Source organism: Kogia breviceps, chromosome 11 (genome assembly GCF_026419965.1).
Source record: "Kogia breviceps isolate mKogBre1 chromosome 11, mKogBre1 haplotype 1, whole genome shotgun sequence".
NCBI lineage: Eukaryota > Metazoa > Chordata > Mammalia > Artiodactyla > Physeteridae > Kogia > Kogia breviceps.
The window spans coordinates 38,276,132-38,290,852 of record NC_081320.1 but is presented as its reverse complement, the minus strand read 5'-3'; the positions used below and the strand labels follow the sequence as shown (position 1 = coordinate 38,290,852).

General features: G+C 43.9%; 1 long non-coding RNA gene across 4 annotated transcripts in view; it reads left to right on the top strand.

Moving 5' to 3' along the window:
• Positions 1-14,721, top strand: part of LOC131764948 (uncharacterized) — a 76,104-nt gene that overhangs the window by 31,181 nt on the left and 30,202 nt on the right. The window contains exon 7 of one of the 4 annotated variants that reach the window (XR_010835478.1): positions 2,726-3,021. The exons of the other annotated variants lie outside the window; for them this stretch is intronic. This is a non-coding gene — a long non-coding RNA (uncharacterized lncRNA). Of the gene's footprint in view, positions 1-2,725; positions 3,022-14,721 lie in introns of those variants that run through there. 4 annotated transcript variants of the gene reach the window in all.

Sequence of the window (14,721 nt, the reverse complement as noted above, 5' to 3'; positions counted from 1 at the left end):
CGCTGTTGGCACAGTTAGCATAGTTAGCGTTGTTAGTTAGGATAGTTAGCATTGCTAGTTAGTGCTGTCAGTCAGTGTAGTTAGGTCACAAGTATGCAGGGCCTCACAGCCAACTGTGCTGACAAGGAGGCTCATATTGATGATTATGAGATCCTTCACACCATTGGCGAAGGCAGCTTTGCTAAAGTGAAGCTGGCCCGGCACATTCTGACCGGGAGACAGGTGGCTGTAAAGGTCATTAAAAAGAGGCGTCGGAGCTTCTCAACTTTCCAGCAGCGACTTTTCCGGGAAGTGCACAGTATGAAGGCTCTGAATCACCCCAATATTGTAAAACTGCTGGGGGTGATTGACACGAAGGAGACAATGTTCTTAATAATGGAGTACCTCAGTGGTGGGGACATGTACACCTACTTGAACATACATGGCCGTATGACAGAGGCACAGGCCCGAGGCCCGTTCCAGCAGCTGGTCTCTGCTCTGCAACACTGCCACCAGAGGGGCATCGTGCACCGGGACCTGAAGCCACCGAACCTCCTCTTTGATGCCAACATGAATATAAAACTCACAGACTTTGGCTTCAGCAACAAGTGTGATGACAGCAGGAAACTGGACACGTTCTGCGGCACAGTCGCGTATGCTGCCCCGGAACTCTTGCTGGGGCAGAGGTACAGCGGCCCTGCGGCGGACGTGTGGAGCCTGGGAGTAGTGTTCTACAACATGGTAACTGGGTCCAGTCCCTTTGTGGGAAAAGACGTGCAGGAGCTGCGGAAGCAAATCTTAAAAGGGCAATATCCCATTCCAAATTACCTGTCTGTGGAGATAAGGAGTTTATTACAAAAAATGATCTCCCTCAAGCCCAGTGACAGAGGCACCTTACCTGACCTCATGAAGCACCCATGGGTGAATATGGGCCAGAAGAAGCCACTCCAGCCACCCTGTGAAGAGGACCTGGAGGTGACAGTGAGGAGGATTCTGGACTCGATGTGGGACGAGATCCAGGACGGAGGAGAAGGCAGTGTGAGCTCCAAGAAACCAATGGTGGGGTCCTCCATCATAGCTGCAGGGCCCTTCTCCTCCGGGGACCTCAGTGGCAATGAACTCGAGCCTTTTCCAAGCCCTGAGTTGTCCACCCTGGAAACCAGGCGGCTCCACCAGGGAGAAAATATGCAAGAGCAGGAAGACCAGCAGGCAGGGCAGAAGACCAGTGAGCCTGCCTGTCCCCCACCCAGCCTGGACTCAAGGACTGCCACCCCCAGCCCAGCCCACCAGTGTGGCCCTGGAGCATACCCCTGCACCAGCAGCAGGACTGGAGCCCCAGCGGGAACCAGCTGCCCCCTGCATGTGTCCAACACTGGAAGGTCCTCCCACGCTGCACAGCCTGAGAGTATGTCCTCATCCATTCCCTTTGGCCACAGCCAGAAAAAGCAAGGGGTGGCTGGGACAGTCTGGAACTTTTTAAAAAGGCATCTTGGTGGTTGTTGCCAGCTGCCCAGCAAGAGGCGTCGTAATAAAGTGAGCCCATCTGAACCCCATGGGTGACCGAGGCAGGAAGGTCAGGCCGCCGCGCTCCCTGGGACCCGGTCCAGTGGAAGGTGACTGTGTTCTCTGCACGGCTTTCAGAAGCATCGTATCCAAGACCATGGCCAGCTCAGAGGATGGTCCGGAGCAGCCAGGGCAACAGAGAGGCCACGGTGGCTGCAGGTCCGCCCCTCAACCCTCACCTGGGTGAAACTTCAGAGACTGGACTGTCATTCCTGTGGCACGTCTCCCCTCCCCCAGTCTTCTGTGTTCCGTGTTGGTGGGGGAGGGATAGTTCTTGTTCCAAGAACTCCTTGGTTCTTCCAATTCTAGTTAATAAACTTGATGCTCCAGAAGGATGTATCACACTCTGCTTTGCGTCTTCCCTGCACAGAATTGGGGCTGTGCATTTTCCAGTTAGACAAGTGTGTAACCATGTAGTGCTCGGAGTTAATCAGAACAACTAAAGGGAAAAATGACCTAAGAGAATTAGCACAATGACTCCCAACAGCAACAACTGCTGCCCTGCAGGGCAGAAATGCAGAAAGTGTGAAATACCTTCCTGCACTAACATTACCGAACATTTTCAGAAGGGCCGAGGGGAACTTTTGGTCCCTGCAGCCTGTGTTAACGACAACAGAGAGGCCCTTAAGAGGATAAGAAGGTCCCGTGAACCAGCCTGTGCGCGGTGTGGTAAGGTCCCTGTGCAGCTGAGTTTCATGACTGTCACGCAGCAGTTGGGCTCTCCTCTTCCCCCGTGCGGAGGGGCCCTGATGCATGGGTGTATTTTATTTTTTTGATGTGCACCATTTTAAAAGTCTTTATTGAATTTGTTACAATATTCCTTCTGTTTTATGTTTTGGTATTTTTGGCCGCGAGGCATGTGGGATCTTGGTCCCCGACAAGGGATCCAACCCGCACCCCCTGCACTGGAAGGCGAAGTCTTCACCACTGGACTGCCAGGGAAGTCTCTTTTTAAATTTCATTGTTTTGATGCATGGGTTTGACCACAGGGACTGGATGATTATACTAGATGATCATACTTTCAAAACACTGGATTGGTCAGCGTTCCCTGGTTCCCTGGTTCAATAAGCCCTTGAACACACGGGTGACTGGGCAGGGTCTTCTTCCCAGAGGCCTCTCTCTGGGGGCACATGCTCTCAGAGGCATCACCTGCACAGTCCCATTGGCTCTCGTGCGCTTACAGGTCACTTGCCGACGGCGGAATCCTTCACTGCAAGACACAGAGCACTCTGACCACGTGCCCGTGAACCACCTAAACAAAAAAGTACAGGAGCTTAGTAAAGACAGGTAGGACAGATCCTACAGGAAGTGCCTTCCAAAGGAAAAATCGATCCTAACATGATGACTGTTTCAGGGCCCTCACACGTCTCTCTGGGAATGGGCAGCAGCACAGATAACTCCCAGCCATATGCTCAGAGTTGCTTTTACTCAGAGAAGCAACAGAATCACCACATGGAGACAGCCAATAGAGGGGCGGGATAGAGCCGTCTTCAAGTATGTGAGGAGCCATGACTTGTGTGGCTTCATAGAGGAGAGCTAGGGCAAAATTAGGTGGAAACTTCAAAAAGGTGGGTTTCAACTCACTGAAACCAAAGGGAAGAAAATATTGCTAAAATCACCTATGTGCTCTTTGTGCTCTGAGGCATTTGCATATTTTCTAATGTAATTGTCATCTTGTTCCCATTCTTACAATGAAGACACCGATGTCCACAGGGTTAAATAGCTATGGTCACATGACTAACATGCCAGCAAAGCTGGGACTGCTTCTAGATTTATCTCACCCTAAAGTTCATAATGATTAAAGGAGACTGAACTAGGAACTGGACACCTTGGAGATATTGAGTGCTCTGTTACTCAAGATGTTCGAGCTGCCACCAGGATGCTGCAGAGTAGGGGTTCCTAACCTGAGCCCCATGGTTCTCCAAGGGAACCATGGACTTGGATGGGAAAAGGATTACATCTTCATTGTCACTAAGCTCTAACGGCAATTGAGTATTGCCTTCAGTTGTAAAAATGCAGGCCACAACATATAGTAGGAGTAGCAGCAATACCTGTGATTTTGTTACCAATAGAAATCATAGCTGTTTTCACATGACATGAAAATTGTGGTAGGCATCCAAAACAGCAATTACATTCATCACCATTTCAAAGTCAATGGTACTAGTAGATCCTATTATTTAGTGTGTTAATAGAGAAGCAAATTTACTACTACATCACATTTAAAACTCCTTCAGTAACTGTATTTCAATATAATTAATTGGCTTCCTTTGTAATCAAGTATATTTTATTTTATAGATTTAAAACCCTTGTTTGAGAAGGGAGCCATAGGCTTCTCTAGACTACGGAGGGCTCTGTGGCACTGAAATGTGAAGGACTCCTGATGGAGAGGGATCTAGGGTTAGATGATCTCTACTGTTTCTTCTAGGTATGAAAGTGTATGACTCTGTTTTTTTCTAGGAGTGGCTAAAGGCTTGAGAGTACTTAATAAATAAGGATAAACTTCCCAATGTGAATTCTCACTTTGTGAGAATCAAGAATTGACATAAACCAGTTTTCTTGGATCAAATCCCTCCTAGTTATTCTAGCATCCGTTTGCTGCTTCCTGAGGGACAGATGACTCTTGCACAAGCTCTTCCTTTGAAGGATAGGAAGAGCTCATGCCAGAGTCAAGGTGCCTGCAGCACTGGAAGACAGGTCAAGGTGCCTACGGTACCCACGGCTCTTCTAAGAACGTGTTCCGAGGCATCTCCTTTGTTTCACCGTGTGACCATGCCTCCCACTTCTCCTCCAAGGCACAGATCATGGATCCGGGGTGGGCATTTGCACAGAGCAGTGAGCTGGACAACATTATGTACACCTCCGATTCCTCCTCAGTAAAATGAGGTTGATAATAGTGTCTGCCTCACAGGTTTGTGCTCAGTAAGTGCTACTACTGTTTGGTTTTTGTCTTGGTTTGTTTTTTTCTTTGTTTTTACTGTGAATTTTGCCACTGTGAGCTAAAATATTGCCTGCCATATCAGTAAACAAAGGATGTTGCAGCCATCAAGCCATCACATGGCTGCCCTGACGGTGCACCACCCGGAGGAGACTCAGGATGAGACAGCACAGGACACTGGCCCCAGGCAGTGGAGGTGCACATCAAAGGAATGATTTCAGTGAGCCCAGACTCTTGCTTCTTCCCCTACAGACAAAGGCGCTAAATTCCTTAACTTGAGATAGCTGGTTTTCTTTAATTAACAGTAATCTTTTCATGTTCCAACTACCTGGTCTTTTGTTGCAGAAACTCCTATATATCGTGGCTCCCCAATCCGCTCCTTGCCACTTCAGAACAGTTTCTCAACATTATCTGGGATGCTATGTCCCAAGCTTGAAGTGCTCAGAATGTCTGTCGAATAAAACATACCTCTCGACTTTTAGGTTGTGCAGTATTTTCCTTCCACAGCATCACTGGTCAATTATCTGCTAGGCACTATGCTATTCATTCAACAAATATTTTTAGAGTGTGCAATGGGCCAATCAGTGTGCTGAGTGCTGGGGATAACTTGTTAATAAGCACACCAGCTGTGGATTTGCTCTCCTGGAACTGATGGTCCAGTACGTGGGCAAGACAGGCAGATTGTGGTAAGAGCTGTGCAGAAGAATGACACGGAAATAGAAAAACATATAGCACAGGGGTCTGGTTTAGTTTGGGGCCTAGGTGGTTTCCCTGAAAATAGATGAATAGGAATAACTAAGTGAAAAGAGAGGAAGAAGTATGTGCAAAGGCCACGAGTCAGGAGACAGAACGGTATATCAAACCGGCGAAAAAGACTATTGTGGATGGAGATCCAATAACCAGGCTGGGAGACACAGCAATGAGGCAGAAAGGCAGCCTGAGACCCAAGCACGGAGGGACTTTTATTCTTTCACTCATGTATTCGGTCAGGCAGCAAATAGGTACTGGGCACTTACTTACCATGTGCAAGGCATTATTATAGACATTGGGGGACAAATTGAACAAGATAGACACAGTCCCTATGCCAGGAATTTTGACCTTTGTCTTAAGAAGAAAGGGAAGGCATGGAAGGTTTTTTTTTAACATCTGTATTGGAGTATAACTACTTTACAATGGTGTGTTAGTTTCCGCTTTATAACAAGTGAATCAGCCATACGTCCACATATATCCCCATATCTCCTCCCTCTTGCGTCTCCCTCCCACCCTCCCTATCCCACCGGTTTAGGTGGTCACAAAGCAGCGAGCTGATCTCCCTGTTCTATGCGGCTGCTTCACACTAGATGTCTGTTTTACATTTGGTAGTGTATATATGTCCATGCCACTCTCTCACTTCGTCCCGGCTTACGCTTCCCCCTCGTCGTGTCCTCAAGTCCATTCTCTACGTCTGCTTCTTTATTTGTGCCCTGCCCCTAGGTTCTTCAGATCCATTTTTTCTTCTTTTAGATTCCGTAAATATGTGTTACCATACGGTATTTGTTTTTCTCTTTCTGACTTACTTCACTCTGTATGACAGACTCTAGGTCCATCCACTTCACTACAAATAACTCAATTTCGTTTCTTTTTATGGCTGAGTAATATTCCATTGTATAGAGGTGCCGCATCTTTTTTTTAACATCTTTATTGAAGTATAATTGCTTTACAATGGTGTGTTAGTTTCTGCTTTACAACAAAGTGAATCAGTTATACCTATACATATGTTCCCATATCTCTTCCCTCTTGCGTCTCCCTCCTACCCTCCCTGTGCCACCCCTCTAGGTGGTCACAAAGCACTGAGCTGATCTCCCTTGTGTTATGTGGCTGCTTCCCACTAGCTATCAATTTTACGTTTGGTAGTGTATATATGTCCATGCCACTCTCTCACTTCGTCACAGCTTACCCTTCCCCCTCCCCATATCCTCAAGTCCATGCTCTAGTAGGTCTGTGTTTTAGTCCCGTCCTACCCTGCGGGAGTCCGGCTCCTGCAGGTCCAGGAATACCCGAGGGATGGACAGCGTCGGCGAGGGGAGGTTAAATAAATCAATAACACTCTGTATGTGCAAGCATGGTCTCATATTTTATTTTCTCACAGTCAGATTTATATACCCTAAGTCATTACATCATCAGGTGCGTAGCTAAAACCTCAGAAGATATTTATAATAGATTGTACCTAATATTTCTATATGTACTTTTAAAATAATTCTAAAGGTTCTCAAAACATCATTGTTTTTTCTTAGAGTAGGTTCAATCTGTACTAATAACAAAGCCAAGCTAATATGTAACAAGCCATTAAAAGAAATTATGAAGGAGGAAGTTTCCTGAACTTTCCTGTGTATCGCAGAGGTCCGCATGGACAAGTCTTAACAATGTATCCCTAAATTATCTACAATATATTTCACAATTCAATCTATCACTGTGTTTTTCTGGGCAAGAAGCCTTGTCTGAATGGACGAGTCACCAATTCTCCAATGTTGGCAGTTGGCTCTGTATGATTAATTTATCCTTATACCAGAACCAACAATACCCATAATCATTTATTACTCCCATGTAGGGCCATTGTTTTTTTTTATTATTGGTGTTTTCCATAGAAACAACCCTACATTTCCAGGTTGTTTGTTTTTTTCTCCCACCAGCCAGGGGGTGTTGTTAAAAAGTCCCAATTCGTAGGTTTTGGTTTGGGACAGGGAAGAGGATGTTTTACACGGTTAAGCTTGGGACAGGGGGCAAATCCCCCATATACTTTTTCAAGGCAGAAGCACAAAATGACAAAACAGCTCAGAAGAGATGTAGTCAGCTTCCTGGGCACAGCACTGCCCTGCAGCGCTGTCTTGGAATGTTGTTCTATGACCCTGTCATGGCACAGAGGCTCCAGGTTGGCTTCTAACACTACCCCTAGGCTCTTCATGACATTTTTTTTCCCCTTAGATTCCATATGTATGTGTTAGCATACGGTATTTGTTTTTCTCCTTCTGACTTACTTCACTCTGTATGACAGACGTCAGGTCCATCCACCTCACTACAAATAACTCGATTTCATTTCTTTTTATAACTGAGTAATATGCCATTGTATATATGTGCCATATCTTCTTTATCCATTCATCTTTCGATGGACACTTAGATTGCTTCCATGTCCTGGCTATTGTAAATAGAGCTGCAATGAACATTGTGGTACAGGACTCTTTTTGAATTATGGTTTTCTCAGGGGATATGCCCAGTAGTCGGATTGCTGGGTCGTATGCTTGTTCTATTTTTAGTTTTTTAAGGAACCTCCATTCTGTTCTCCATAGTGGCTGTATCAATTTACATTCTCATCAAAAGTACAAGAGGATTCCCTTTTCAACAGAGGAGCATCGTGATGAGTTTGTGTTTTGGATTTAAGGTTTTTTTTAACGTGGACCATTTTTAAAGTCTTTATTGAATCTGTTATAATATTGCTTCAGTTTTATGTTTTGGTTTTTTGGCCGCGAGGCATGTGGGACCTTAGCTCCCCGACCAGGGGTCGAACCCACACCCCCTATATTAGAAGGCCAAGTCTTAACCACTGGACTGCCAGGAAGTCCCATGAGTTTGTGTTTTCAAAGATGGTTGTGCTTATAGACTGGACAAGGCACTCTAGAGACAAAACTCAGGAGGCTCCTGGAGTGGTCCTAGTGAGGAATGATGATGGCTTGGACTCCATTGGTAACAGTGGGAAATTGACAAGAAAGGATGGAAGTGAGAGGAAGGGGGGAGTTTAGGATGCTGTCAATGTGATCTGGAACACTGGGGACGGATCAGATTTGGTGGAGATCATGAGTTTGACTTTGGACATTTTTAAAACCATTGATTTGTGTTGTCTGTGACACAGAAAGGTTAGTAATGCTTTTACCCCTGGGGGTAGAGTCTAAGGAACTGTGCTTTTAACTTGTGCCTCTCATGATCTGGCCTACTGCCTTATCTGCGGGGTAAACCCATGAAATGAGCTTCACTGTGCTCTTAAGGTACACTGTGAGTACAAGAAACAGATTTGGGTAGCGATTAAGAACACAAGCTGTGAAATCAGACTATCAATTTGAATTCTGGCCCTTGTAACACTGAGGCCTAGGGGAGTTGTTCCAACTGTAAGATAGAAAATGAACGACATCAACCTCATAGGTGACTGTGAAGTGATCCACATAAAGCACTTAGCAGAGTGCCTTGTACGGTACATGCTAAACAAATCTTCCTGGTTGATTTATTAAATCCAAATGACTATGCATTTTAAAACAAGCCAAAACCTGGTACTGATGAGATAAGAAGAGTGACTCTACACACACCTCAAGGGACAGTCCCGGATGTTACAGGGCTGGACCCAGCCATTGGCTTCTGGAGGTGCTCACAGAAGGCCTCACTCACTTCCTGCCCATTGGCCATTACGCACTGGGGTCTCTGAACTCGGGCTCCCAAGTGGCCGCAAGTGGCAGAACAATGTGTCCAGCTACTAAGCTCCCAGAAAGTCTCTACGGAAAGGAATGAATGTCACGACAGCCCCCTGGATGAGAAATGATGAGGGGCTGGAGACAACCTGGCCAAAGACCACTGCCAGCTGTTTTCTGGTTAGCTGCCTGTCTGGTGCTCTGAGTAGCACACTGAGAATAAGCCACCATACAGTGCAAGGGAGTCCTTTAAATCTCCTTTTCCTTCAACTAGCTTATTGTAATAACTGGTGGGAATGGCAGCCAGAATGGGGCCCTTGGACCACAGCCTGGGAGAGGGGCTACTGCGGACCAGCTGGATCTGCCAGAAAAATCTCAGAGAGAAGCTGGAGGTATCCTTTGCAGTGCGCTGGCTCCTCAGGACTCTCCAAGCAGAGCCAACAGGACAAGAGTGGAGGGTCTCTCAGGGGATGCCCTAATGGGTTCTATTTCTCCAAAGTGGATCAGGCCGAGAAATGAAAGATGTTTAGCAGGGAGCAGGAATTAAGCAGAAATGTTAAAGTTGCATTTCAATTCCATTCTTACTTTTCCATGAATTCTGAATCTAAACTTCAGATTAGTCTTGAAACTGCATACATCATTTGTCCTGGAGACATCTAGAAAGGTGAAAATGGGAGTTTCCTTTAGAAACGTTGAAGCTGACCCCCTCCAATAATTATAGCGTTTTTTTCTTTAATCCCCATTCTAAGCAGCCTTTCCCTTCATTTTTGACACATGGTAAAAAGATAAGGTAGGACACGATGATGACACATTTGTATATGAGCATAGAAAGTGCCAGATTTTTTTGTAATAATCCCAAGTAATTGACAGTTACCAGCTGTGTCCACAGGCTCCCTCACAGAGGGACTGATTTAACTTAATCGTTTTCCCGGTTTTCCTTTTGATTTAGGAATTTTTGTCCAAAGTTGCAAACGGTATCATTTGCAAAGGAGAAGGGAATATATTTGTAGTTGCCCCCTAGGATTACAGTTTATTTAAAACAAATTTTAAAAATAGCTATGTTTGGGCTTCCCTGGTGGCGCAGTGGTTGAGAATCCGCCTGCCGATGCAGGGGACACGGGTTCGTGCCCAGGTCTGGGAAGATCCCACGTGCCGCGGAGCGGCTGGGCCCGTGAGCCATGGCCACTGAGCCTGCGCGTCCGGAGCCTGCTCTCCGCAACAGGAGAGGCCACAACAGTGAGAGGCCCGTATACCGGAAAAAAAAAAGAACTAAGTTTATTATTTTCCATTTAATCCTTATGGCCATCTTGTAAATTAGATTAGTTTTACTTGCAGAGGTGGACACTTAAAAAAGCTAAGTGACTTTCCCAAGGTACTTCAGCTGGATTGGGGCCCAGTGTGTCTGTCTCCAAATCTAACTCTTTCTACTCTGTCACATTTCACAAAGACACCTTGACGATTCAAGGCAGGACATACGTGCATTTCTTTAAAAAAATGTTTTTTTACTGAGGTATAATTCACGTACAATAAAATGCTCAGCTATCAGGCATGCGGTTTTATGAGTTTTCACAATTGTATGCACTTATGTAACCGTGATCCCAAGCAAGGTATATAACATTTCATCCCCCACAAAGTTTCCTCTTGCCTCTTTTTTAACCAATTTCCCTCTCCTCCCAGGCAACTACTTCTTCATTTCCATTAATACACATCAGTACTATCTGTTCTTGGTCTTCATACGATACGTAATCTTGTGTGTTTGGCTTCTTTTGGTTAACCTAATATTTCTGGGATTCACCCATATTGTGTATATCAGTCATTCATTCTTTTTTAAAAATAAATTTTATTTATTTATTTATTTAGTTTTGGCTGCGTTGGGTTTTGTTGCGGCGCACGGGCTTCTCTCTGCAGTGGCTTCTCTTGTTGTGGAGCAAGGGCTCTGGGCACATGGCTCTCAGTAGTTGTGGCATGCGGGTTCTGTAGTTGTGGCTCGCGAGCTCTGGAGGACAGGCTCGGTAGTTATGGCGCATGGGCTTAGTTGCATGTGGGATCTTCCCAGACCAGGGCTCAAACCTGTGTCCCCTGCATTGGCAGGCGGATTCTCAACCACTGTGCCACCAGGGAAGCCCTCATTTTTTTTTATTGCTGAATAATATTCCATTGTATGAATACACCCACAAAGTTACACCTTATTCTCATAAACATTTCTGATTTTCTTAACTCTACCTCACTCCCTTGGCCTCCTAAAGAGTTTTGCAAGCTGGAAATACCTAGATTAGGTTCTTGTGACCAAGTACTGATATGTGTGGAAAAAAATATTTGTGAAAGAAGGCAAATGAAAGAATTGATTCCACAGTTCTTAGCAAATCTTCCCTCTATTAATATTTATCAAGTTAGTAATTGTTTTGCAACTAGAAGACCAGTGTCTGCATTACCACCAATAATGATGCAGATTTGGGATATGAGCTCCGTGGGCTTCCTCAGGACTGAATTGTTTTTTAAAACGTTCAATATGGAAGTAAAACGTTGAACCCCAGAAGGCTGAGGGGGAAGGGAACAGCTGGCTGGACGCCTAGGAATAATTTTACTCAGTTTACTTAGTTTACATAGTTAATCATTATGTAGTACACTTGAAACCAATATAATATGTCAATAATACATGAACAAAACCAAAATGGGCAATGGACATGAAAAGACATTTCACCCATGAGGATATACAGATGACAAGTCAGCTCATGAAAAGATGTTCAACATCACAAGCTGTTAGGAAAATGCGAATTAAAACCATAATAACATACCAGTACACACCTATCAGAATGGCTAAAAAAAGAAAAAAGAAAAAAAATTAGTGACAATACTAAATGAGGGTGAAGATATGGAGAAACTGGATCACCATATTTTGCTAGTGGGAATATAAAATGGTACACCAGTTTGACAGTTTCTTTAAAAAGTAAACATACAACTACCCTAGGACTCAGCTGATGCACTTCTAGGCTTTCATCCCAGAGAAAAGAAAACTTATGTTCACATGAAAACCTACACAGGAATGCTTATAGAAGCTTTACTCATAGTAGCCCCAAACTAGAAAAAAACCCAGATGTCCTTCAGTGGGTAAAGAGTCAAACAAACTGTGGTTCAACCATACATGGAATAGTAGTAAGCAATAAAAAGGAACCAACCAGTGATGCACACAACAACTTAGATAAGTCTCTAGAGAATTATGCTGAAAATCCAATCCAGAAAAGGTTATATATTATTCAATTACATTTGTGTAACATTCTTGAAATGACAAATTATAGAAATAGAGAAGAGTCAGTCGTTAAGGAGGGGTTGGAAGTGGGAGGGAAGTGGGTGTGGCTATATTAGTGGAACAGGAAGTCTCTTCAAGGTGATGGATTACATCAATGTTAATATCCTGGCTGTGATATTACACTACAGTTCTGCAAGATGTTACCTTTGGAGGGACACTAGGTAAAGGAACAAGAGAACTCTCTGTATTCTTTCTTACGACTGAATGTGAATCTACAATATCTCAAAATAAAAAGTTTAATTTAAAAATTGGATATAAAATCCACAAAGAGATTTAATTACATTGAAACACTTACCCAAAGCCCCACCCATCTATTGCACTTGTAAATACCACATTTCCCTGGTCTGAAGAGAATTAAATGTGAGAATCATCCATGTCCTCCAAGCCAGTGCTCCAGTCATACACTTGCTCTCCTTGCTCAGAATTTGGATTCACTTGGGATTCAGTCTCTCTCTGCTCTTTCTTCTAGCACTTTAGAAGTAAAAAAGAGTTCCTGTGAGTGCATTAATCTAGGAGAGATGGTAAAATGGCAGAATGTCATTCAGATGCTTTGCACGCCCACGACAGGAGACAGTGTCTAACCCTTGCTAAGCCTAGAATCGTAAGTCACAGTTCGAGCTCATATTAAGCACACATGGATGGCGATGACGTTTATAACAATCATTAACTTATATGCTATCAACCCATTCTTTCCGCACCCAGCAGAGCTAAGTTGGAATACTTTTGAAAGGTAATTTTTGTGCTCATGAGTTGAAAGCAGACACTAATCTGTCGTACCTTCAACTTGGTTTCCAGTACCAGGGCCAGGTGTCACTAGAACTCATGGTTCCTACCCCCACAATCTTCCTTTTTAACCTTAGTCAACTCCCTCACCAGTTCTCACAGCAGATGTTTGAACTGTTCGCCCCTCTCTTCAGGCCCTCTTCCTGACCTCTAACCCTCAACTATTTTCACTCTCAAGTACGTAATCTTATTTCCTACCTCCGAGAGAAAATGGAACCTATTATTCAGAAATCCTGCAAGCTCCCCATAATTCAACCTGTAGTTCCATCTATATCTACAAATACCGCTGGCCCTTCTCCTTGTGCTGCAGGGTGGGAGTATTTCATCTGTACTCATCCCTGACTATCTCTTCAGGGAACTAGATCCACTGATCCATTCTTTTTCACTGCTCTACCTTTATCATTTCCTTTCTTTAGCAAATAAATATTCTCAAGTCAGTCTCATCAACGGTACTCCACCGTCTTGAAGAAGACATTTCAAACCTCCATGCATGGCATACAAGGTGCACCATCATCTAAACTCTATACTCCTTTCTACTCCCGCCTCTTACCACTACGTAACAGGATCTCATTCTTCAACTATAGCAAATAATTTGCAGTTCTTTGAATGAAACATTGTACTATGCTTTTTTTCCTTTATAACTTTGTGTATCTCATTCCTTCTCTCTTGAAGGACTTTACCATAATTCTCTACCTGGCAAACACTACCTCCCTTCCATCTCAAGGCCTCTTTTGTGAGACTTTTCCTAACTCTCCCTTTCCTCCTGACCCAGTCTGGGTGAAGCATCCCTCATTTATGCTCTCAAATCACATCCAGGGTTTATCTCATTGATCTCCAAATATCTCTTTTAAGTGTTTGTCTCCCCTACCACACTGTGAGATCTTTGAAAAGAGGGACTCTGACCTGTCTTTATAGTCATAGCCCTTAGCACAGAGTGAACATCCAAGAACTCATTCATTCAACATATAGGTATGTTAATGTTTGCTGAATAAAGAAATGAATGCTTTGGTAAAATTTCATCTAAAGACAGGTAATAAAAAAAGCCAAAGAATCTCCTAATATTGCTTCACTGTGAAACCAAACTACAGGATTTTAAACAAGAGAACATTGAAACCTATTGTCCAAGCTTTATATTCAAGGATGCTGCCAGGAGATGGAGGGGACTCCTAAGATGACACTTGTTCTACTGCCTCTCTTCTGGTATGATGACTGTGACACATGTGAATCGAAGTAAGTGAATTTTCTGTAGCAATGCCTCATACTCAACTCAGCAACTTCCTTACAACTCTTCTTTGAGCCACAATTTTTCAAATACCGAAGTAAAGGATAAAATACCTGTTCTAAAATATTCTTAAGGTGAGAATAGGCCTCTGTGGGGTGAATTTCAGTTCCACTCTCAATAGATCTATCATATTAATCACTAAAACTGGACCGATGTTTTCGAGCCAGGCTTGTCGCAGAACTGCCTGTGTCTGATTAAAAAAGAAAGAAAAATGTAAAGCTCGTGATTTGAAATAAGTAAAGCACATGAGAAAATCCTGATTAATAAGCAGCTCATTTCCATACTCCTTTATCACAACTCAGACCATGCCAGTCAGACACAGGTGTTCAACAGACATTAACAAAGTATATAACACAGAAGCATAGAACTACAGACAAGAAATCGTCCTTGCCTTTATGGAACTGACAACTTATTTATGAAGGATAAATAAAATTATGTAAAA